At 45.1% G+C, this 22,884-nt stretch overlaps 1 long non-coding RNA gene across 1 annotated transcript; it reads right to left on the bottom strand.

Annotated features, from left to right (window-relative positions):
• Positions 1 to 1,534: 1,534 nt before the first annotated feature.
• LOC120586282 (uncharacterized) lies at positions 1,535 to 21,788 on the bottom strand. Its single transcript, XR_005648677.1, has 8 exons — positions 21,705 to 21,788; positions 20,367 to 20,525; positions 13,356 to 13,476; positions 12,998 to 13,163; positions 11,715 to 11,859; positions 5,904 to 6,046; positions 2,834 to 3,001; positions 1,535 to 2,415 (listed from the first exon to the last, which is right to left on the bottom strand). It is a non-coding gene; the product is annotated as an uncharacterized LOC120586282 (long non-coding RNA).
• Positions 21,789 to 22,884: the final 1,096 nt, after the last annotated feature.

Below are 22,884 nucleotides of genomic sequence, written 5' to 3'. Positions count from 1 at the left end.
CCCAGAGATGGATACATCTCGAATTAACATCAGCCATCCTTGTACTTTGTCTCACTCCCAAATTCACGTGCTTTAAAGGAAATAATAGTACCCTATGTAGAAAATTTGTAAAACATTTTTTAAATAATTAAGAAAAATGTGCTCCACAGAGTGATTTCACTTATTAATAAATTACTTAAATTATGTCCTTAACATTCGATATACAAGCAAGACATTGACACAACGCTACAGGGACGTGACAAGAGATGCTACCACTGGCTGAGTCACAGCTGAGGCCCCAGTGTCCCCAAAGCACAAAGCACATGGCCCGCTCCCAAGGGTGAGACGAGGTCCAATAAAGCTGGAATTCCAGAGCAGCGCCAGCCGCCCATGGGACTAAACACAGACAGGAGGGGGGTAGCAGCCACAGTGACTGGGGAGGGTGGGTCCGGAGGGTCTTCAGAGTCCCCAGAGGTGGCCGCCGAGTGTCCTCACCCCCAGGCTCTTCTTGGTGGTGACCACAAGAGCTCAGAGGCCAAGGGCAGGCACTGAACCATCTGCCTGCACCGAAGCCATGTGCCACCGTGTCACCCTCCTGGAGGCAGCCCAAGCCCTTCAGCACTTCCCACGCTGACCAGTCAGGCTACTTGGATCTCAGCGTCCACCCAAGAACATGACGTGCAGGACAGGGCAGGTCCCGTGTTAATCACAGGGCTTGTTCTGGAAAAGCGAACTTGTCTCCAGGGTAGAGTCAAGGGCAGCCCCGAATTCAACACAAAAATGACGCAGACCTGAGTTTAAATAACCAAGAGGAAGAACCAGCATTTCTGGGTGTGGGTCCAGTGTCCCCTCTAGACACTTTGCAGACGCAGGAAGGAGAAGCAGAGTTTCTGGGAGAATCTATTACTAAAGACTATTCTTAGAGACAAGTCACCTAAGCAGAGACTGTCATTAGGGCCCTAAAAACAAAGGGGCTGAATTGCAGTCCAGGTGGCATGGGACACAGAGGAAGGGCAACAGGAGCTGAAGGGAGCCCCCTGGTCTAGACTGGGCGGGAAGAGGAGGTCCTCCCGAGCCACAGGTGACATGAGCTCACTGCCTAGGAAGGGAAAAACTGTGCAGCATACACCACTGTATCGTCTGTGTGTCTCAAAATACAAATACACGTGCAATCAAATATATCATACATTATGTAGTATAGCTGATGAAGATGTGTTACTGATGCTAGATGTTATGTATTCTGTGTATTATATAGTGTAACATATTGCTATATTATATATGTAATGCCAAAATACATATTGCATATATGCATGTGTTACATATGGACTAATATGTTGTACATGTTGTATCATGCTATGTCATAAATTATTTGTCCATTCACATCAGTGTCCATCTGTCCATATCCATCTCACTCCAGAATGGGGGTGATGAGACAGCGATGCCCCCTCACTGCCCCAGTACGACTTCTCTTCCCGACCCCTTACCTCCAGGCGCCATGACACTCACGGAATGACCAGGTGCCACCGCGGGACTAATCGGAGCTAACAGACTGCCACTTGCGTTCGCCCAGGGACATCCGACTGCCTCCCGCTGGCCTCCGGTCCGCAGAGCCGGACTCCGTAAGCCCCCGCCGCAGCTCTGCCGCGGGTCTAAACCGAGCTCCGGTGAACAGGGGGACACGAGATCACAGACCACTGTGCTGACTGGTACGAACTCCTTCCCGTCCGGGTCGACACGCTACGAATTAAACACTTGGAAATTTCAAGAGAATGGCTTTAGCCTCTCCATCTCTACAACTGATTTCTAATAGTTGTTTTTCTTGCACATAATTTTCCCGAGTAATTAAAAATGATGGCACGGTATGTACATGGCCTAGAATCTCGGTGACAGAGAGGGTGTTTGTGTCTCTTGCTTAGTAAACGCCATCAGAGTTTCTTGGCTGAAGAAACTCAATTTACTAAAACCAGCAGAAAGCGTTTAGATGATAAACCTCCTGTACCACATTCCTTCGGAAACGTTCGTAATCTACTCTATCAGGGATGGAGAATTTCTATTAAAAATCTATCAACACCCTCATAAAGGCCATTTTCCCCTTGCAATTTATTCTGAGTAAGAATATCTAAGCCACACATTTGTTGACGATCCATTTTTCTTCTCACAATTCGACTGAAGAGTGTCTGTTTCTTAATAACAGTATGGCTCGAACATAAAACAGCGTTCCCTTACCAGGCAGTGCCACCACAAACCCCGCGGTGGTCACTCTCCTGCGGGGGCCTCTCCAGCGGGGGCCACGTCTACACATCAGCCATCAGCCCTGACCTGAGCCCCGGGCAGACCTTGCTGATCTAGTGCGTTGGAATTTCCATATGGGTTTGACTGACGGCAAGCACGAACAGTGTCGATACTGAGCATCCGCTACATCATTAAAAACATCTCCTGAGGACAGAAGTGTGAGAGATGCCGATGAGGGGCACCTTCTTGATCACATTTTTCATCAGAGAAAATACTGAAAGGCATAAAACCAGTGAGTCTCGCGGCTTAAGTAAAGCGAGCCAACGATCTGGTTCCCTGAGGCTGTCTCTCATTTCATTCTGGAAGGTTGCTGGAGGTGGACAGTTGTAATTATAGTTTTTATCCCCCCATTTCTTCCAGTAACAGAACCCCTCATGGGAAGCTCTTCCCTATAGACGTATTTGAGGCCAACCTCTTTCCCTGCCCTAGGGGCGTGAACGTGACTGGGCTTTGTTCATCTGAGAAACACAAGCCATGGGCCACAGTAATTACTTGGGGGACAGACGTCCATCCGAGCCAGGGAAGGCAGCCCCCACCTTCCTCACAGGGACTTTGCACTTACCAGGGGTGGCTAGCTTCGTCACCAGGAAGATGGCGTCCATCTGTGCCACCACATGGAGCACCTGTCTGGGAAGGATGCAACTCAAGGGCCAGCAGATTCGAAAGGTAAGGAGAAAGCATCTTGATGTCGCCGCCTCTGCCCCTCAAACCCAGGCACTCCTGGATCGCCCTGGTATAGGAAACATATGTTAAATTATTTTGAGTTGCGTTTCTGTCACTCGTAGACAAAAATATCCTAATACAGGCACAGAGGAGAAAAGCATGACCCGTACATACCTTGGCTAAAAGAAAACTCTTGTTTCTTCTACTCACAAAACTCTGACACAAAATGAGTGGGGTTTACACACCAAGCAATTCCTATACTAACTACCTGGAGTCAGCACAGAACCCACAGGTGAAAGGCTCAGTCCCACGAGACTGTCGCCACTTCGGATGCCAGTCACAGGTCTGGGCTCCTGGTACTCCTGACCCACTGACTGTGAAGGAAGGGGACTCGTGACCCCCTTCTTGGGTAGAACAGATCACGGAACTCAGGAGGGCTGTTCGCTTGCTGTTATTGGGTTGATTATAAAGAATACGAATCAGGAACAGCCAAAGGCAAGAGACGCACAGGGGCAGGTGTAAGAGGGAGGCCGAGAGGGAGACATGTCGCCCTCCCCAGACGCCTGGCCTGCACCTCCGTGTGCTCACCCGCCCTGGGAGCTTTCCAGTCTCCGTCATCTAGGGGTTTTGCGGAGGTTCAGTTATACGGGCACGGTCGATTAAGTCAGTAACTGCTGATCATTAGATCGACGTTCAGCCCCTCTGTACTCCCTGGAGATAGGGGAGTGGGGGGGAAAGTCCCCGCACCTCTAATCACATGGTTGGCTCCCCTGGCAACCAGCCCCACCCTCCAGGGTCACCTCATTAGCATAAAATCTGGTGTCGATTAAAGGGCTTTTTTATAAATAACAGAAAATGTTCCTCTCACCCCTTTGAGATACTGCAAGTGTTTGTAGAAGCTCTGTGCCAGGAACGACAATATATTTCTTATCATGCCACAACATCACACAGGCAAACCTTGTTTTATTTTTAGAGATGATGCCTTGTAAAGCTTAGGTTGTCAGCTAAACTTTAATGCAGGTAGTAAGTAACACAAAGATTTTATTTTTTTCATTTTTTTGTTTTTATTATTGTTTCTGCCTTGTTTTATTGGCATTCTGGAATGCGAAGCTACACCAGAACAGGGAATGACTGGACATAAATTGTCTTAGAGGCATTTTTCAAGCAGATGTTAAGGAAGCCAAGGTTCCCGGCGGTGGCGCTGATTCTGGGACCGTGTGCTCCGTGGCTGGACACCTGTCTCTGGCCACACGACCGCCTTCTCTGCTGTTATCTCCCGAAGGCCTGGAATCTACCGAGAACCACCAAGGTGTTGGCTCGTCATCAGAACGTGACCCGCCCCGAGCAGGAAGATGCCTCCCTGGCAGAACAGCAGCTCCCGACAGGTGAACTTTGGCCCATGGGTCACCTGGAGGCCATTTCTCACGGCCCCGCGATTCATAAAATAATTGCTATATTTTCCCCTCTGGCATGAATCATTTATTTATGGCAACTCTCCGTGAAATCTCATTAGAAAATACAGCAACTCTTTCTTTTTTGTTTTGAGAAATTTAGTTTTGCAGGGGATTTGGGATTTTTTTTCAGGGCAGCAAAAAATAAACTAAGAGGAATCAAGTGTAGTGGGTTATGTCGATTCGACAAATGTGGATCCGGCTTCTCTTTGGTCTGACCCTGTTTGAAAACCCCCTCGGTATCGACACTCACTTAGCTCCCCCTGCAGCATTGTCTGAAAAAGACGCGCTGCCCGGTGTCCTACCTGGAGATGGGCTCACTCAGAATAACCAAGAGCAGATGCTGGTCCTCATGGGATCACCAGCAAATAAACTGATAGTCTTTAGCCTGGGACAAGGTGGGGGTCCTAAGACTCACTCCTTCTCACCTGTAGATTATAAGAGTGGGAAGTTGACACAAGGGGCTGATGGCCAAAATGAGAATCAGGGCATCAGCTCGTCACTTGGGCCAGGGCTGCCCCAGAAAACAGGATGGGAAGGCACTGTATGAGATGTGGCTGCAATGGAGCTTCCCCCTTCCATTCTAGACCTTGAGACTCGCCCAGAGGAGGCTGCACCGCGGGCCCACCCCCACCCCCATCACTGCCTAGGAGAGTGCTAGGGCCTGGGAGCCCCGAGAAGCAGGTTCAGTGACTGCAAACAAGAAGTACAGAGCTGATAGTAGCAGCCACTGCACCAGAGGCAGGGAACTTTCCAGATAGAAGCAGAGCCCCGGAACCTCAGCCCCACCCAATGCCACAGGCGTGGACAGTGGTTATCCAGCCCTCCCCGGCCCGGAGCCCATCAGCAGGGAGAAAGAGTCCAAGTTAGCCCCTCAAACACCCACCTTTTGTGTGTGGGGGCAGGGGGTGAACAGAGGCCTCTCTAGAAACCCAACAAGGGAAACGGTTCCCCTTACAAACACCATCAGCACAAACACATGTCACCTGTACCCTGCAGAGTTTCACATTAAAAAGTACCATTAACAAAGGCTATGAGAAGGCTCTACCGCTGAGGCTCGATCTTAGTCCCGATTTGCAGAACAGCAGGCCCTGCTCTTCGTGGTGTGACAAGCGGTACCTGTGATAATGTAAATCCACCCCCAAACACTTCCAGTCTCCTTCCCTGGGCCACCCCCGATCTGAGAGGGAGCTGCAAGGAGGCATCGTTTGATGTAGCTCTACTTAATTGTCAAGAGATGATCCTTTTTATGTCCTTCATTTGGTGATCTCTGGATGGATGGATTGGGCTTTCTTCTCAAGAATTATGTTTCTCTAGGCCTGCACTTAATTTCAGCTACAGTCAGTATAAAGAAGATGGATCTTGGAGTTTTACTGTAAGCACCCATCGGGCAGGGTCTCTGCTCAGCTTAGTAGGACATGCAACAGCATTTGCGTACGACATTTAATAAAACGCTATCACGAGGACAAGAAATGTTGACAGTGTGCCTGTAATTAAACGACCTGATGTGTGACTTACCTGACGTGATGCGTTTGATCATTTTTCAAGTTAGCAGGTGTGCTTTTCTTTCTGGGTTCCTTCACATCACGTTTCAGACCCAGTCTTCTTCCTTTGGTTAATTAAGCTTCCTTCCTGGGTCTCATGGAATTCCTATCAATTATCTAAAATACATAGCAGATAGGAGTTCATTTTCTCTGAGAAATTTTAAAGGAAGTCTTAATGAATGGCAATCAACTGGAACTAATACTTGATTGATCAATTAAGCTGATAAACAGGAATAAAGCAAGAAGCCCATGCCAAGAAGAAACCTAAAACTATTGACAAAAGAGATAAGAAATTTAAAACATTTTCAATCAATACCGATTGGGGCATATGAATAAATGTTTGACTAATGCATGTAACAGCTGTAATTCTGTTTTGAACTGCCATAAGACGTCATAAGACCATCTGAGAGGAAATTGGGGGGAAAAGCCTAAATCAAAAAAAAAAAATCATTTTATGGCATTTGTACTGGAATTATTTCTAGAATAATGCAGTTTCATAGCTATAATTCAAACTAGGTTTTAGTCTATTGGTTTAACTGCAGCATATCTAAAATGTAGAAGTTTTTATAGCCCTCAATCTCACCTAATGATGGTTAAAAACCTTAGAGAAAATTCAATTATAATAGAGGAGAGTTTTTTCCCTTTTTTTTTTTTCTTAAAGATGGACTTCATTTGGAGACCTGCTAAATAAATAGCAGTTTCCAAATTTCTAACCCAGTGTCTACAAAACCAGAGTGAATTCCAATCCATAAGCCCTATAGAGGGACATATATGTTCATATATGTTCTTAAATATGGCAATTCTTAATCAGGTAAATGATATCTTGATCCTGACATAGCTTTAAATATATCACATGACGAAGTAATTGCACAAATTTTCTATAAATATATGTGTCGTCAGAGAGAATGCAGAAAGTCTCCCCTAATGCTGAGGGCCAGAGGTCTCACTTTTCATCTTAAAGAAACTAGAAAAGAGGAGACACACCAGGCCTGCAGGTGGCCGGCACATCTGGCTACCAAGGACAGCGCCTCGCCGGGCAGGGCTTTATAGGGCACGCGCTGCTCCGCAGACGAGCATCGGGCTGCAGCCCCGGTTTAGTGCCCTCTTGTCTTCCTCTCTGCACCCACTGACTTGCTTAGGGCCCTTCTTCAAAGCTCTAACTTTCCCTCAGGGAACGGCAGAGTAGGGAGTGGGGCAGGAGGTAGGGTAAAGGGTAGAGTTCTGAGGAAAGGGTGGCAGAATTATTTAGAGTTCATACTTAGAGAGTACTTAGTCTAAATCTCTCGGTTTAGTTCGAGAAAATGAGACCCAAAGAAATTAAGTGGCTTGCCCGAGATCACAGAGCTAATTCTTGGTGACCTAGTCAAAACCCAGCCTCCCGATTCCCAGTCTGTAGCGGCTTCTCCTACACCAGGGCCCTTCTCTCCTGAGATGGACAACCCCTTATTGCAACCTTCGCTCCTCTGGGCTGTAGGTGTCTTTGACTGGATGCACTGGCAGGAGTCATAAGAGGACCTGGCAGTCGTTATCTGAAGAGAGACCACGGGCTCCCGGGCTGGATTTGCACTCAGTTGAAGTACATCTTTATTTGCAGGATTCTGCTGAGAAGCAAGTTCAAGTGTGTCATGTTTATTAATGTCTGTCTTGCAGGCTTTGCACACAGCGCTTTATCAATATACATGCATTATGCATCACGCCTGCTTCGCGAGCTGGTGTGCGGAGGAGAACCGAGGGCTGTGACGGCTCAGCAAGCAGCTTCAGTCACTGTGAGGCCCCCCCGGCGATGACCTATAGCCTTCAACTACGGTCTTGTCATTCCTACGGTGAGGCAGTACTAAATGGATTATTTCAAAACCAAATATTTAAGAAAGGATACAGCAAATATAAAATATACAATATATTTGTTTTAACCATTAATAAAGTCAACTTTCTTTCTTGGAGTTAGCATTTAGGGGGAGCGGTACCCACGTATGCATGTCAGCCTATATGCCAAGAGCCTTGATTTATTTTAAAACCATGAAGATTCCATTATTCTTGACAAATTTTAGAAATTTTCTTTAAGGGAATCATTTGTATGCTATTCTATTGAATGATGCCTCATCGTGTGTGTGTGTGTGTGTGTGTGTGTGTGTGTGTGTGTGTGTGTGCGTGTGTTTTAACCAAGTCTTATAGCTTCTCATGCCCACTAATTATTTTTATCAGATTAGTTTCATGTGTATTCAAAGATATTTTCAAAGTAAGTCAAATCCATTTTTATTTTTAAGGATGCTTGTTTTTTTTTCAGAATTAAACACTGTATTTTTAAATGAATTTTCAAAACTTACAATAGAAATTGTACTAACAGTATAAAGGGGAGAGTAAGTATAACAGAAATTTGTCTGCATCCACTAAAATCACGTATGTAAAATAAACTCCATCCCACAAGCTATCTTTGGCAGAATGCTGTGGGATGGAGCAGTAGTCAAGAGCTACCTGTGGTCCAGTCCCCCCTCCAATTCTGAGAGCTGCGTGGTGGATGGGGCACGGTTATGGCAGCCCCTAGAAGCAGAGCCAGCGGGTATTCCAGCTGCTCCCACTCACCGCTGCAGAATGGGGCCCTTCTCCACTTCCGGGCAGCATTCTTTCTCCTCGTTCAGAAAATTTTGTCAGTATCTCAGATGCTTGGGTCCGATAAGGATAAATAAGCTTTTGAGCTCCGTGGTTCTGTGTGTTAGGCCCTCCTCCATTACACCTTTGGCTAGCACTGATTCCTCGTCTCTGGGGTGACGAAACTGAGGAGGTCACTTTGTCAAATTGCTGGTGCTACAAAACGTATGGGAAGCTGGCAATGGGGGAAACCCAACGGGTAGCCTGTCAAACTAGTCACCCTCAGAGGATAGAACCTCATAAGACAATATTAGACATCAGACTTTGTCTTCTCTTTTTGGCTCCTAATCAAAAAAAAAGCTAAAACGTTGCCCGTCGGACATAGCGCATGACTCCAGTTACGGGTTTTTATGAAGTATCAACTGAGCACTATACCTTCTCCGGAAGCCTGACCCAAAATGATTAAGAATAGTGCACGCCATCATGTCTGCTAAATATTCATTTAGAACATTCCCAAGATATTCTGGTTAGAATGTGTGCCCTTTGTGATGAAGGCCCACGTGTATCTTTAGGAGTCTTTTTTTTAAATAATATTTTTTATTTTTCAATTATACCTGGCATACAATATTATATTAGTGTCAGGTGTACAATGTAGTACTTAGACATCTATATAATTCACGAAGCGATCACCCAATCGATCCAGTGCCCCTCTGACACACATATGGTTATTACAATATTATCGACTAGGAGTCTTTTGTAGTAAAAGCACTTTCTCATTCCTAAGTGGCTGCCAGCCTCCCAGCTCTTTTTAATAAAAGACCACACCTACATCCTTGATGAAAACAGTTCTGAGGATGTCTCAACTGAGACCGGCTGCCATTTCCTACCACTGCGAGGAAGTTGGGAAGCAAATTTCACAAAGCAAAGAAAGAGCGGAAAATATTCATTTCGCTTCCAACAAAGGAAAACAGAAAGTTAGCCCCTTGAATGTGAGAAATAAAGGAAAGCGGAGAATTACGCTCTCCATGCCTGTCTTCTAAAGAGGTTTTGAGCCTCCTTTGCCTTTTTGGGTTTGACTTGGTTTGGTTTTGCTTCAGGGGAGGAAAAGATAGGACGTGTGGTTAAGAGGAGAGGCACAGGACACACCAAGCCCCGCTCCGACGATGCTCCAGGCAGAGGGAGGCTGAAGGGAGCCCCTCGGAGGTGGGAAGGAAGCCTGAACCTCACACGGAGCCACAGCAAAGAACCTTCCCAGGTTTCACAGTAAGAAAAAGAAATCATGTTTCTCTCTGAACGACAGCACGACATGACAGGGCTCTCACACGTCACTGAGCAACTACATGGGAAGACACAAAAAAGCGAGAGATCTGGCCCCTACCCCTAGGAATTTATCATCTATTCTGGCACATACACAAGTTATCCAGGGAAGCTAGGTGATGCTAAAGGTATAATATGCCAAATTTGCCATGAGTGGTTCTTAAAGCAAGTAGTATAGGAGGGTGGTCTCCCTCATGTCCTTGGCTGCAATCAGGTTTCTAAATTTTCATCCCCATCCTTGACCTCTGCACTAAACTCTTGATTGGTGTATTTAACTGAGTCTCTGACATCTCCACTTGCATGTGAATAGGAGTATCTAACTTTTCCCCCTAGACCTGCTCCTTCCCAAGTCACTCCCATCTTGCAGTTATTCTTGCCCTTACTCAGTATCTCAAGTCCAAGGCCTGGGAATCCCCTTCGATGTCTTCATTTCCCTTATGACCACATCCAATCCATCAAACCCTACAGGTTCCACCTCTGAAACTTAACCGGAATTCATTCGCCTCCACCATCTGTGGCCTCCACTGCTGCAGTGGCCTCCCTCGCTCACTCCTGTCCCTCCACGGTCCGGTCTCCATAATGCAGCCAGAAATCATTTTCCTGAGTAGAATAAGCATAAGGCTCCTCAGGGCATCTGCTCACTGAGATGCAGTCCATGCTGTGGCTCACGGAGATGCAGTTGCTGTTTGTTGTTCTTCAAGGATGAACTCACCTTTTGGGGGACTTAATCTTGTTTGTACTTCTGAATTCATTGTTTTTAAGGACCATAATCAAGCAGCATAATGTCAAGCTGCTACCTAAATTGAGGTCTCTTCTCTCATTTCGCTCTCCCCACAAAATCAGTGATTACAATCAAAGAAACAATTATCTTTGCTTAGCAAGATGTGCTTTTAATTAACCTACGTTTGTTCTTCATTGAAAACACCTCTGCTAAGAGCACCGCTAATGAGTCCTTCTGCTCCAGTACACGACGAATAGGCAGGTAACGAGCGACTGGCCTGATGGCTCCATACGTCCTTCGTTCTCAAGACCTTCAACATCGAGAAAGTCAAGTCTGCACGTGGGCCCCTGAGAACTGGGTCTTGAGCAAGATGGCTCTTGAGGACAAAGGGTTGTCCAGAGAACCAGAGAGAGGAGCCTGGCCTCAGAGATGGAAGAGGCTCTATGAGAAGGACCAAGACCCTTTTCCTGGCTAGTTCTTAAAAATATTAGGGCAGCTTCACAAGGTGTTGTACGGACGTTCTCCTGAGAAACCCGGGTCCATAGAGACCCTTGAGCAGCAGCCAGCCCTCACAGCCAACCTCAGCCACCCAGCCACCATGCCAGAGCCTGCTAAATCTACTTGTTCTGTTTAGAAGTTGCAGAGGCCAATACATCGGCGGGCCTGCTGAATGATTTTTCAAGAAACCCAATTCTGAAAGTCTATTTCTTATCCCACGTGTGCCTGCCTGCCTGCTGAGCACTCCCCACAGCCAACCCATCCCTTCCCCAGGAGACCTGAGCTCTCACAGGCTGTCCTAATGCTCGTACTTCATAGCTTCCTATGTGTGGCCATCACCAAACCAGTCCTCTCAGAGAATTCTTACAAAAACCCTTATCAGTAGAATAGCAGGAGTGTGTAGGGCAGGGAGACTTTGGGCTGCAAGCATAGATATATCTTCTTCTGCAAGTGGGTTTTAATAGTATGGCTCTCAAATTTCAAATGCCTGTGATTCCATATTGTAAGCAACTAGCTGGGGAAAATTATCTTAAAGATTAACCATTTGACCTTCCCTCATGCTTCGTTGATCTAACACGGTTTATCCAGCTGGCCTCTCGCATGAGATCACGTTGATCTCTAAGGTCAAAGAGAAAACTCCTTTCGAACATTCCGAATTCTTACCTTGAGCCTCCTAAGTCAGCTGCTAAGTTTCAGAAGAACCTGGGGGACTTTGAGATGGTTCCATGTGTTCAAAGCCCTTTTGGAAACTGGCTCTCCCGCTTCTGGCCACTGGATGCTTTTCTCCGTTACAGTCACAAGTAGGCCACTGCCGTGGTAGACAAAACAACTAATTAAACAACTAAACAAAACAAGGAAACAATTCATTTGCTCCTTAGGGAGGTTTCAGAATTCCATCAGACCCGCAAATGCCATCCGTTCAAACAAGAAAAAAAATACATATATATCACCATGGAAATGAATCACTTTACAAAAAAGATGACACAGACTGACTATTTTTCTCTGATAAATTTCCCCATCATATTATATTTTTCAAAGATCATCAAAAAGCCTTCATTATTTTTTTCTCTTGTTTTATTGAATTTAACCTCAAATTTAAATGTAGTGGTTTCCTTAGGCCATTAAAGACTGACACTTTCTAGCTGCAAACTCGAGCTTGTCTATGAATGTAAGTTTTAAAATCATATTAAAGAAGAACTTAGAAACTGAGATTCTAGTGTTTTTATAATAAGAACTTATTGGTAAAGAAATAAAAAAGACAAGGAAATAAAGTTTTGTTTTGTTTTGTTTTTTGGAAACAAAGTTTTGAACGTGAAACTGTGGGTACCGTTTCATACAGACCATACTTCCGAAATGTGTTAAGTAGTTGAACACACTAGCGTCTCTTGAAATTTGCTGAGAATAAGTTTGAAATTGCATTTCCATGGAAATAATTGCCTATCCTCTAGAGCAATGGTTCCTACCTTTTTCAAAGATCCTTTTCGAATACCAAGAAATTTAGTGACAACCCCTAGATGACAGGAAAATGCAGAATATATGTGGAGAGAGACTCGCAGTCCTTTGCATTCATTCATTCTACAGTCCCTCAGGAGTCTGTCCCGCCAGCTGGCTTCCGCTGATCCTGTGTTATGAGGCCACAGAATTCCCTAGAAGTGACAGGCCCTACGCAAACATCCTAGAACACACTTGCTGCTCACAGTAAGACTTCAGCAATCACTGCATCTACAGTAGATTTGCCTAAATCGGAAAAAAAAGTCTCCCATTTTTTCTTGTATTCTTAATATGTAGTCTACGATGGATGTTTTACACCCTCTAAATTTACGTTTCTATTCTCTAATTAAATCTAAAGACCGTTCACCGCCTCTCACGCATAGGGTGGAATTGTGAGAATGCTCGGAATTCACGAAGGACCTTTCTATAGGCAGATAAGAAATGTGATAACCTACCATCCCCGCCGTGGGGCGGTTTTCCACGTAAATCTTAACTGCGCCACTGAGAGCTGCATTAAATCATTCCACCGGCCCATTGCATTGTGGGCGACAAGCCAGGACTTTTACACATTTAAGCCCCTGCCCTTTGATGGGAAATCCACACCCGTCTGTCTACAAGAATCTGTGAAAGAAATCCAGGTGAAGAGGAGCCACAGCGACCCTCGCCTCGTTCGTGGGCACCGGGACACGATGTCGCGCTGCTTCCCAGTCCTTCTATCACGAAAGTTGCCTCTACCATGAACGCTTTGGCCTTGAGAGGGATTTTCTAACTTGCACACTCCAGCAGACCTTCCCGCTGACAGGTAAGGCGTACCTGGGCTTGTGTTAGCAGGTCTTCTTCTCCAGCCGACATCTTTATTTTCACTGACCTCTCATGGAAATAGAGCATTTCCTTCGAATGTGAGTGCAGGCAACAAACCACAGCAGTCTCATGGCTGAGAGAAATCACAGATATGTTTATATCACATTAAGGTTGTGCAGATATCTCAAAATATCTATTCTCATCACTATTTTAAAATTCGCATAGCTGTTAGACCGGCCATGAGAGCTTGAACTTGCTTTTAATATGGAAATAAAGAAGCCTGCATATCATTAAATCACCAATTGGAGGTACACACACACACACACACACACACACACACACATTTGGTAATTGCTTTTTAACGAAATTGGTTTCCTTTATAACCCTATGTATTTTATGTTATGCGTTAAAAATGTTACTTGGAGAAACGGTCCATGGTTCTCTTCAATATGCTACACACGGCAAATAATGAGAGCTAACATTTAGGTGGTGCTTACGGAAGTACCAGGCACTGTTTTAAGGGCTTTCCATAAGTTAATTACTTTAATTATCACATTGATCTTATTAGGTAAGTTCTGACTACCCTCATTTTACAGATGGGAAAACTAAGGCTGAGAGTGGTTAAGGGACTTATACTAGGTAACACAACTAGTAAATGACGAAGCCAAGATTCAAACCAGGTAGCGGCGTCCTGAGTCCCTTCGGCCATCCTGCCTCTCTAGCCAGCTCCCACCCGGCAGCGTGGAAGCCTATGAGAAACGCCCCCACCAAACTGAATAGAGGGATCTCACAAGGCCTCAGTTTCCTCATCTTGTCAAACACAGATAGAAAAGACCTACGTCTCGGGGCTGGTCCAAAAAGTACATGACACGTACACATCAAGCGCTAAGTGCATTCCGCGTATAAATTCCTAAAAATGGTAGTTATTCTCATTTTCGCTATTAGTTTTATGAAGGAAGACACAGAAGATTGTGGACAGAGATGAAGCAAAAGGTGAAAACCAGACTTTTGGGAGTCAGGGAATGAGCAGAAAACCACAGTCCAAGTGGCATAGAGGCCAAGCAATCGACAGACACTTGCAGTGACATCCTAGACACACTGAACCCGATACGGTTTAAAACTCTACCTATTGCCAGTCTTCCCCTCTCCCCGTCCCCTACCCCCACCTGTCCCTGCTCATGGAGTCCCTTCCTTGCTGGAAATCGCTGGAAATCGGAATGTCGCGAAGATGTAACTTAAACAACGTATCACGGCATTGCACTGCCCCTGAGAACATGTTTTCAGATAGGTTACACACATCTTAACACCCTCCGAGGGTTAAACGATACCCTGAAAAGGTAGTGTCACTGTTTGCTAATGGATTGTATTGTCCCCCTGCCACCAATTCGTATGTCGAAGCTCCAATCCCCAGACTGACAGTATTAGGGGGTGGGGCCTTTAGGAGGTGATTAGGTTTAGATGAAGTCATGAGGGTGGGCCCCATAACCGGATTAGTGGCCTTGTAAGAGGAAGCAACAGAGAGCTTCCTCCCTCTCCCTGTCCTCTCTCTCCCCCTCCCCCTCTCCCTCTCTGTCATATGAGGATACACTGAGACGGCACTGTCTGCAAGCCAGGAAGAGTCTTCGCCAGAACCTGACCATGTTGCCACCGTGACCTTGGACTTCCGTCCCTCTGAACTGTGAGAAGTAGATGTCTGTCGTTCAGCCACCTAATCCATGGGATTCTGTTACGGCTGCCTGAGCTGAGTAGTGCACCACTCTCGTCCTAAGCAGAAAGGTGTTGCTTGTCTTTAGGAGAATTTTGTCTGGGATGCGTGCCCTGGATGCCCAGGTCTTCCTGTGCATCAGGTGGACGTGCAGAGCCTTTTTCACAGTCACCCATTAGGGGACTACACGGACTCCTACAGACCACACCTTCCCAGTAAGATGGTCTTGCAGCCCATGTCTAGGGGTTCAAATGAGCTCTCACCAATTGTTAAATGAACTGTGAGTCAAGCAAAGAAAGCCCTCAACCTCACAGAGGATGCACTGACTTTTTCCCTTACTTTGTTAGATTTTACATTTCTTCAGCTCTCCTCAATCATGTTAATGGTTTCCATTTTCCTTAACAGAATTAGCACATAATTCTTTCTTCTCATCGAAGTCTGCAATGAGTCCCACACCACTGCCTTGAAGCCAACTTTTGAAGCTTTTAGGAATTCTCTTGGTTTTGGTGTTTAATTCTTTAACCTCGATTGTGAAATACTGGTCCATGTAGAAGGACACATGTAACATATGTATATGTGATGAAGCATAGTATACAATGAACACCCAGGATACTGAAACATCTTCAAGGAAGCTAGAGCCACTGGGCCTCAGGAGGACAGGACACGGTTCAGTTCTGGAGGTCTTAGAAACAAGGGCTCCTGGACTGCCTGGGGTGTGGCTGTCAGTCTGATGATTCAACCACAGGTCTCTCCTGCACATCTCCATCAAGACTGAATTGCCAGGAGGGAAAGTCTGTTTGACAAGCTTGGTCACCTGCTCAAATCTGTAGTCAATGGGGGAGCACAGTTCCTTCAAAGGAGGGAGCGAAATAAGCAAACCAAACACCTGTTTCGTGTGTTCTCCCAGCCGGGGGCGGCTGGTGGAGCTCAGCTGTCACGCCCTCTTCTCGCCTGTTTCCATGTGTGTTTCCCGTCGCATCCGGCTGCTGTGGGCCAGAGCAGTTTCTTCCCTGGCTGGTCTCACGTCACTGTATTGTTTGAAAAATCCTTGGATATTGTTCGAATGTCTTTTTCAACCTTTCCAACTTTCCAGCGTCGAGGCAGATTTTCTTAGGTCGTCTGGTGCTAATTTTGAGAGTGAATTAAATTCAGCGCTTCAGTCATATTTGGAATCGAAGGAGATATTTCTGGGGCAGGTTGGTGGGGTTTGTGGGTGGGATGGAATGAGCGAGGCAAGAAGCTGAATGTCGCGCCATAGTCAGTGGCCTCACGGAGAACTTTGGCCTGTGATCAGCATTCTCACCAGCAAATCCACACATTAAGGGGGCTCCAGCAAGCACTTCGGCCCCCCAAATCTCCACCAACACCCAAGGATTTTCTAATTAATATAGAGAGGGTCAGAAGAAGGTTTAGGTTGGTGAAGTTGGTGGTATTTAAGCTATGTAGTTGAATAAAATGTGTTACTAACGGCCCCCGTACTTCACAAACGGGATAGAAGAGGAACCCAGTAAATAATGCCACCAACGTTTGGTGTCTTGAGACTCCTGCATCCAGACACCGAGCTGGGAGAAGTCTGGCCCGTGGATAGTTTATACCCGCCTCAGGGGACCTTCCGTGCCATCGGTCACAACATCCACAGACAGAGAACTAGGACGTCACTGAGCTCACTGACTTGATGATAGGAATTTGTTTAATAAACATCCCTGGAGAAGGCAGAGTTTTCCTGCTTCTGCCATCCACCTGGGCCACCACCGTCCACCTGCAACAACCTGAGTTTCTGACACTTGGGAGGCCATTTCTCAACAGAAGTTTAGAATATCGATGCCCCTATGTCACACTGAGGAATAACATGTGTGTGTTTGGTATTTCAAATGTTTTTGGGTACTTTGGTCTTTCAGAATGAGCTTTGCGATTTCATTAAAATGTGCAATTTACTTTAGACTTGAGATTTGAAGCTTAAAGGGTTTAAGAGAATTTGGCTAGGTTTTGTAAACAGCGTCGGGGTGCTTAAGAGAACTTGAGATTTATTATATCCATAAGTTTAATTTATTACATTAACTACAGAGGAGAAATCAAATATATTACATTTATAAATGCAGTAAAAATATTTAAAGAAATTTAATTAACCGAGTTGTAAATGGGGCTGATTATTTAAGGTAGTTTTGTTTCTTCAGCCGGGACACTAATAAAAGCATCCATGAATAGGATTGTTAAAATTCACTGGATTTATAAAAAGAACAGTAAGATTTATAAGTGGGACAAGACTTTTACATTTTTTATTAGAATAAATTAAATATGAAGCTAAAACCCTAAATAAATGTAAGTCATCCTTTTTAGTGGGGGAGGGACAGAAAAGCCACCTTAAACACCAAAAAGCTCACATCAACAAATCAAAACTTAGGACCCGTTGTTAGAGATATTGGCACTATTTTCCCACAGAGGAATCAGCTTTCTAGAAGTGCTGTTGCCCAACTTTTTGATTATGCACCCCTAAGAGTAAAACACTCTTGAGAATGTATCTTTAATCCATGCGTATTTATTGACAAACCCGGCTGACTTCCCACCCCTCCTCAGAACAGCCCCCATCCAGAGACCTCTCCAATAAGATGTATAAAGCCTGGCCAGCTGGGCCCAGCTCTGGACAACTCTAAGGGGTCATCCTCATGCCCGAGCTCCGCGCAGGTGAGCCAAGGCCGGCACTGGGTCTGTATCACAGCTTTACCTGTCCGTCTGCCCCATCCTGCTTCCTCCCACAGGGGTCAATGCCCAGGACGCTCCCAAATAAATGTCCTGCAGGTTCAGCTCCTTCGGAGAGTCTGCTTCTGGGAAACCCAAGCCGTGACACTGCTGCTTTGTTAAACACTAGCCAAGTTTGAAATCCTTATGATTTTAATACCTTCAGATTGAGAAACAGAAGTGAAGAGACCAGAATCTTGGTGAGCCAGAGTGCAGATAACTGGGTGATTACCTGGTGTACATACGTCATCAGAGGCTGGAGAACATACTGTATTTCATGCTAAGACCTTTTTTTTTCACATGTTACCGACTCTGACTTTGCTCCCAGCCAGGCGGCTGTCCTTATGTCATTGTCATTGCCTGTATATGAGCAAACATTGAAATTACCAGCATCAAAAACTGTAGGATGTCTCTTTTTTTAAATTGATTTGTGTTTATACAGGTTTATTTTGCTTTATAAATTCCATATGGCTTGATAATTATTTTAAATTAAAGGGATTTAACTTAACCTCTTCTTAAATTTTTTCAACTATTATTATGACTGAGTTTCACTGAATTTTAGATCAGTGGAGCAAAAAATCGATACTTTTATAATGTCAAGACAGATCATTTAAGAGCATGAAATGTCTATTCGAAAAATCTTTATTAAAGCTTTAAATTTTTCTATGCAGAAATCATGTACATTCTTGATTTAGTTAATGTGTGGATCTTTTCTTATTTTGTTACTTTGAAAAATATTTTATATTTAAAAAAAAAAAATCTACAGGATGGACTTCTGCTTCCAAGAAAGGACCAGGTGTACTTTTTCCAATTCCTTCCACTAAGTACGGTGAAAAACCCTGGACATTATTTTTAAAGCAAGTATAAGAAGACTTTGAATGGTGGAGAGAAGGCAGACAAACTGTATGAATCTCCAGAGAATTATGCTCAGTGAAAAATCCCACCTCAAGAAGTTACAGACCGAGTGATGGATTCATTTATAAAACATTCTCTCAAAGTGATAAAATTTTAGAAACAGGGACCAGATTAGTGGTGGGCAGGGATTCAGGAGAGGAGGCGGGTGGCAGGGGAATGTGGAAATTCTGTCTTACCTGCATCAATGTCTGTATCCTGGTTGCGATATTGTGTCATTTTGCAAGACGTTACTGTCGGGGAAACTGAGGGAAGCCCGCGTGGGCCTTTCTGTATCATTCCCTACAACTGCAGGTGAATGTGTCGTTCTCCAAATAAAACGTTTAATTTGAAAAAATTTTTTAAAAACTGTTTTCATTTCAAGTTGGATGTTAGCGATTTAAAAGAAAATCCTGCAGATAAAGTAGAATGCTTTTCAACCCCTGGGAGCCAAATGTTTGGGGTGGGACGGAGGGGCGGAGGAGAGTGGGGATTGGAGGACGGTGAATCAGATGTTTTGGAATTTTCTCATAGCTGGTATCAAAAGTAAGATAGTTCTCAGAGATGGATTTACCATGAAACCAATAAAATTTAAGCTTTGGGACCTCTCACTTGGACGGGATCCTACCAAGGCCCTGAGATGCATCCCTACAGTATGCTTGCATGAGTAAAATTTGCAAAGGTGAAACATTTAGCCAGCATGGGGGATGATAGTTACCTCCTACTCTGAGCTGTCCCCATCTCGCTTCTCCTCATGTCCAGTAGTGGTGCAGTGGCTGAGGGCATCCCAGGGGAAATCAGGGGAAGTTGAACAAAGAAACAGGTCGTTTGGTCGGGAGTTGAGGTTTGATGAGCTTTCCATGGCTCACGGTCACTTTACTTCAAAGTTTAACTAAATCATCTCATTAGAGGATTGCTTCCAGGTTTTCGCCACCATCCACTGTGTCAACTCAGCATCCTGGCCAAAGGTCATATACCAACCCAAACATGATCTATGACCCCTGTTATGGACCGAACTGTGTCCCCACTCCGCCCTCCACCCCAGGTTGAAGCCCTAGCCCCCAGTGTAACTAGACTTGGAGATGGAGCCTGTAAGGATGGTAACTGAGGTCGAACGAGGTCATAGGGTGGGGCCCTCATCCAGTAGGACCGGTGTCCCTATAACAAGAAGAAGAGACACCAAAGATACGTGTGCACAGAGCATAGGCCATGTGAGGACGAAGCAAGAAGGCAGAGGTCTGCCAGCCAAGGAGGGAGGCTCGGGGGAAGCCCACGCTGCCGACACCTTGATCTTGAACTTCTGGTCTCCGGGACTGGGCAAAATAAATTCTGTTGTCTCAGCCTCCCTGTCTGTGGCACTTTGTTATGGCAGCTGGAGCAGCCTAACACAGCTCCAACAGCTCCAACACCTCCAACACGGGGCGACGGAGGAAGAGCAAGGTTGGAAATGTACAGAACCAAGAGCTAATTTCTGCAAATTTCTTCCACTTCATCAAAGATGTAAAACTACAGCAGGGTATTCAGTGACATCGGTCCAAGTCCAAACAAAAGAGCTCTTCTGTAGAGAAATTGAAAAATGGAATGTTTACGACTAGAAACGAACCAGAATGGCGATCGCACGGTTAATTAGAATTCCTCTGTTTTAAGATGACAAACGTGTAAGGGCGCCTTAAAATGCAAACACTGCATACCTCCCGGTGGGTGGAGCTTCCACACGTTCCTTTGCGAAAGTGTAGCTAGAGCATCGTGTCCTGATGCGCTCTGGCGGCCTCCGACGAAATGCATGCCAAAGCAAACCAAAGCGGTGCAGTGGCCTGGAGAGCACGGTTCCAACGACAAAACCGCTTCTCCTACAGAACAACAAGGAGTCGGTCTGGTGACCATGGCGTAGCTCAGGCCAAAGTAGTAATCACTAAGTGCGCAGCCCGAAAATGCAGGGAAAAGAGTGTTGTAAAGGCTGGAGGCGGGCCACGTGCCATTCAGTGGAAGCGCGTGCGTGCGTGCGTGTGTGTGTGTGCGTGTTTCGATATTTTGTAATGTTTGTGATATTTGACAGCTTTTGCTTGTAAAAATACGACTTCAGGAATTTGTAATGATTTGTAATATTTGTTTTCCTCGTTTCAAATCATCGTGATCGTACCTAATTTTGTATTTGTAATTTTGTTCTTTTTTTTTTTTTTGGAAAGCCTCGCTCTATGAAGTTTTCAAATGTTAGGCTCCACAATTACCTAAATCTACCCCTGCTGGATCTACGTGATGACAGAGCCAGGTAAGACCCAGCACCAGTGGCTTTTAGTTATTCTAAGAAAAGGTACATCATCACTGTCCTTGACATGACAAAGAAGAGCATAGAGTTAAAGGGGGAAAAAAGGCATTTTTAGTTAAGATAGTAATTGAAAAAGGTCAAATTTTGTATTTTTTTAAGAAAAACTACGAGCAATTCTTCTTCTTAATCTATGAACATGCCCGACATATGGTGGAAATCTACGTCTAATCTAAAAAGGCCATTTTGATCATTATAAAGTAAAATTTTAAGTGACAGGAAGCATTGTATCAGTTTTATTGGAAGGTTTTTTTTTTCCTTTGTTAACGATATGTAAAATAGTGGTATGTCTTTCAAGTGATGGCATCTTAGAGTCCAAAAAATACACAGGTACGTGTGAAGAGTTTTAACTTACAACCTGGGAGTGGTTTACCAACATTTCAAATACCTGAATCAGGATCTGCATCCTAGGGCAATCCCTTTGCATTTGAAAGACACTTTACAGAAACCCTTAAAGTAGAGCCTTGGACTGGTCACACTCAGACTCTCTCCGAGGGTTTGGTAATTAGCACAAAGGGTGTTAGAAATAATTTTTTGCTGGTGACACAAATGGTTTCAAGGTCTGTGAGTTGGCTAGAAATATTCCCCAGGCACTCCTGCCCAGGCACAAACAGGGTACGAGAGTCTGGCCAGCAGTCTGACTCCACGCCCACGATCCCCCTGTCTCGGATTCCAACACTGCTAAAGATTCTGTGTGTGGCCTCACCGCCACGGAGCCTGTGGATAGACAGCAGTGCCTTCTCTGCACTTCCAAGGCCAGGTTCTGCGCTCCTTGCGAAGCAAAGCTTGTTTGATGGCTGAATTCACTCCGAGACTTGCTTTTATTGTCGATACTTGGTGATGAGGTTGTGAAGGGGGGATCGAGAACCTTCGCCCACCTCTGCTCTTAAGAGGCAACGTATATCTACACAGAGCAGCAAACAGTTGTGAACACCCGCTGACCCTCCGCGGCTGGGCACTCGTCCAGCTCCTGACCGCCCTCACCATCATCGCCCTCCCAAATCAAAGCCGCTTCTCCTAGTCACCCAGAGGGTATGAGGCAAGAGCCACAACCCAAGTCACGGAGCATTATAATCATGAAAGTCTCTCTCCTTGGCACAAGGACATGAATAAAATGATATTGGCACAGGTTCGACTTTTGGAAATTCATTAAATCTTGCCCCGGGTAATTAGTTTATTTGTTCCCTGAAAATGGCCCCAAACTTATCCATGTGGCGTGTCTATTACTAACATATAATGGTTGCTAAGCAACATCATGCACTGTTATTTCTTCATCTAATTTAAAACTCTCAATTCGCAATAAAGGTCTTCAGAGAGAAGCTGGTGTTTAGGGCGGGCCAAATGCCTTTTTCACTGCAGCCCATTCAATTTAGAAAAGAAATGACAGTGTCCTGTTTAATCAACACAAAATGATTTGTACAAAACATTTGACATCTTGAAATGTAGCTGTCTTCTCTTACTATTCAGATCTACTTACTTTATTTCAAACTTTCCCGAGGAGCTTCTCTTGCCCCTTCTGTCTTTGCTCCTTCTTCCATCCCCTCAACTTTCAGATTTATCGACAGCCTTTAGCACGGGAACGGGGAGGAAGGGAGGTGGGGACATACAAGGCACACTCTTATCGTCCTGTAACTAGCCCCAGATAATTGTCATCATTCTAAGGAGTCACTGAACCAAATTTCCAAGTTCATCAGACATAAGATACATTTAAGATAGACGTTTTCTGATATAGAAGCTGCAGAATGAATCAATTCTTCATTCCAGTAATAGTCTGGCTTGGCTTTCGGTACCCGAGGGGCGTGGGGCCCGGGCACCCTCCCTGATAGCATATTTTTTCAGTCGCTCGACAGGATTTCTTGGCGTTAAAATTAACTTCTTGGTGATGC

The sequence above is a fragment of the Pteropus medius genome, unplaced genomic scaffold, assembly GCF_902729225.1.
Source record: "Pteropus medius unplaced genomic scaffold, Ma_sr-lr_union100, whole genome shotgun sequence".
Classification (NCBI taxonomy): domain Eukaryota; kingdom Metazoa; phylum Chordata; class Mammalia; order Chiroptera; family Pteropodidae; genus Pteropus; species Pteropus medius.
Note: the sequence above shows the minus strand (reverse complement) of the source record. Positions and strands in the feature narration are given on the sequence as shown.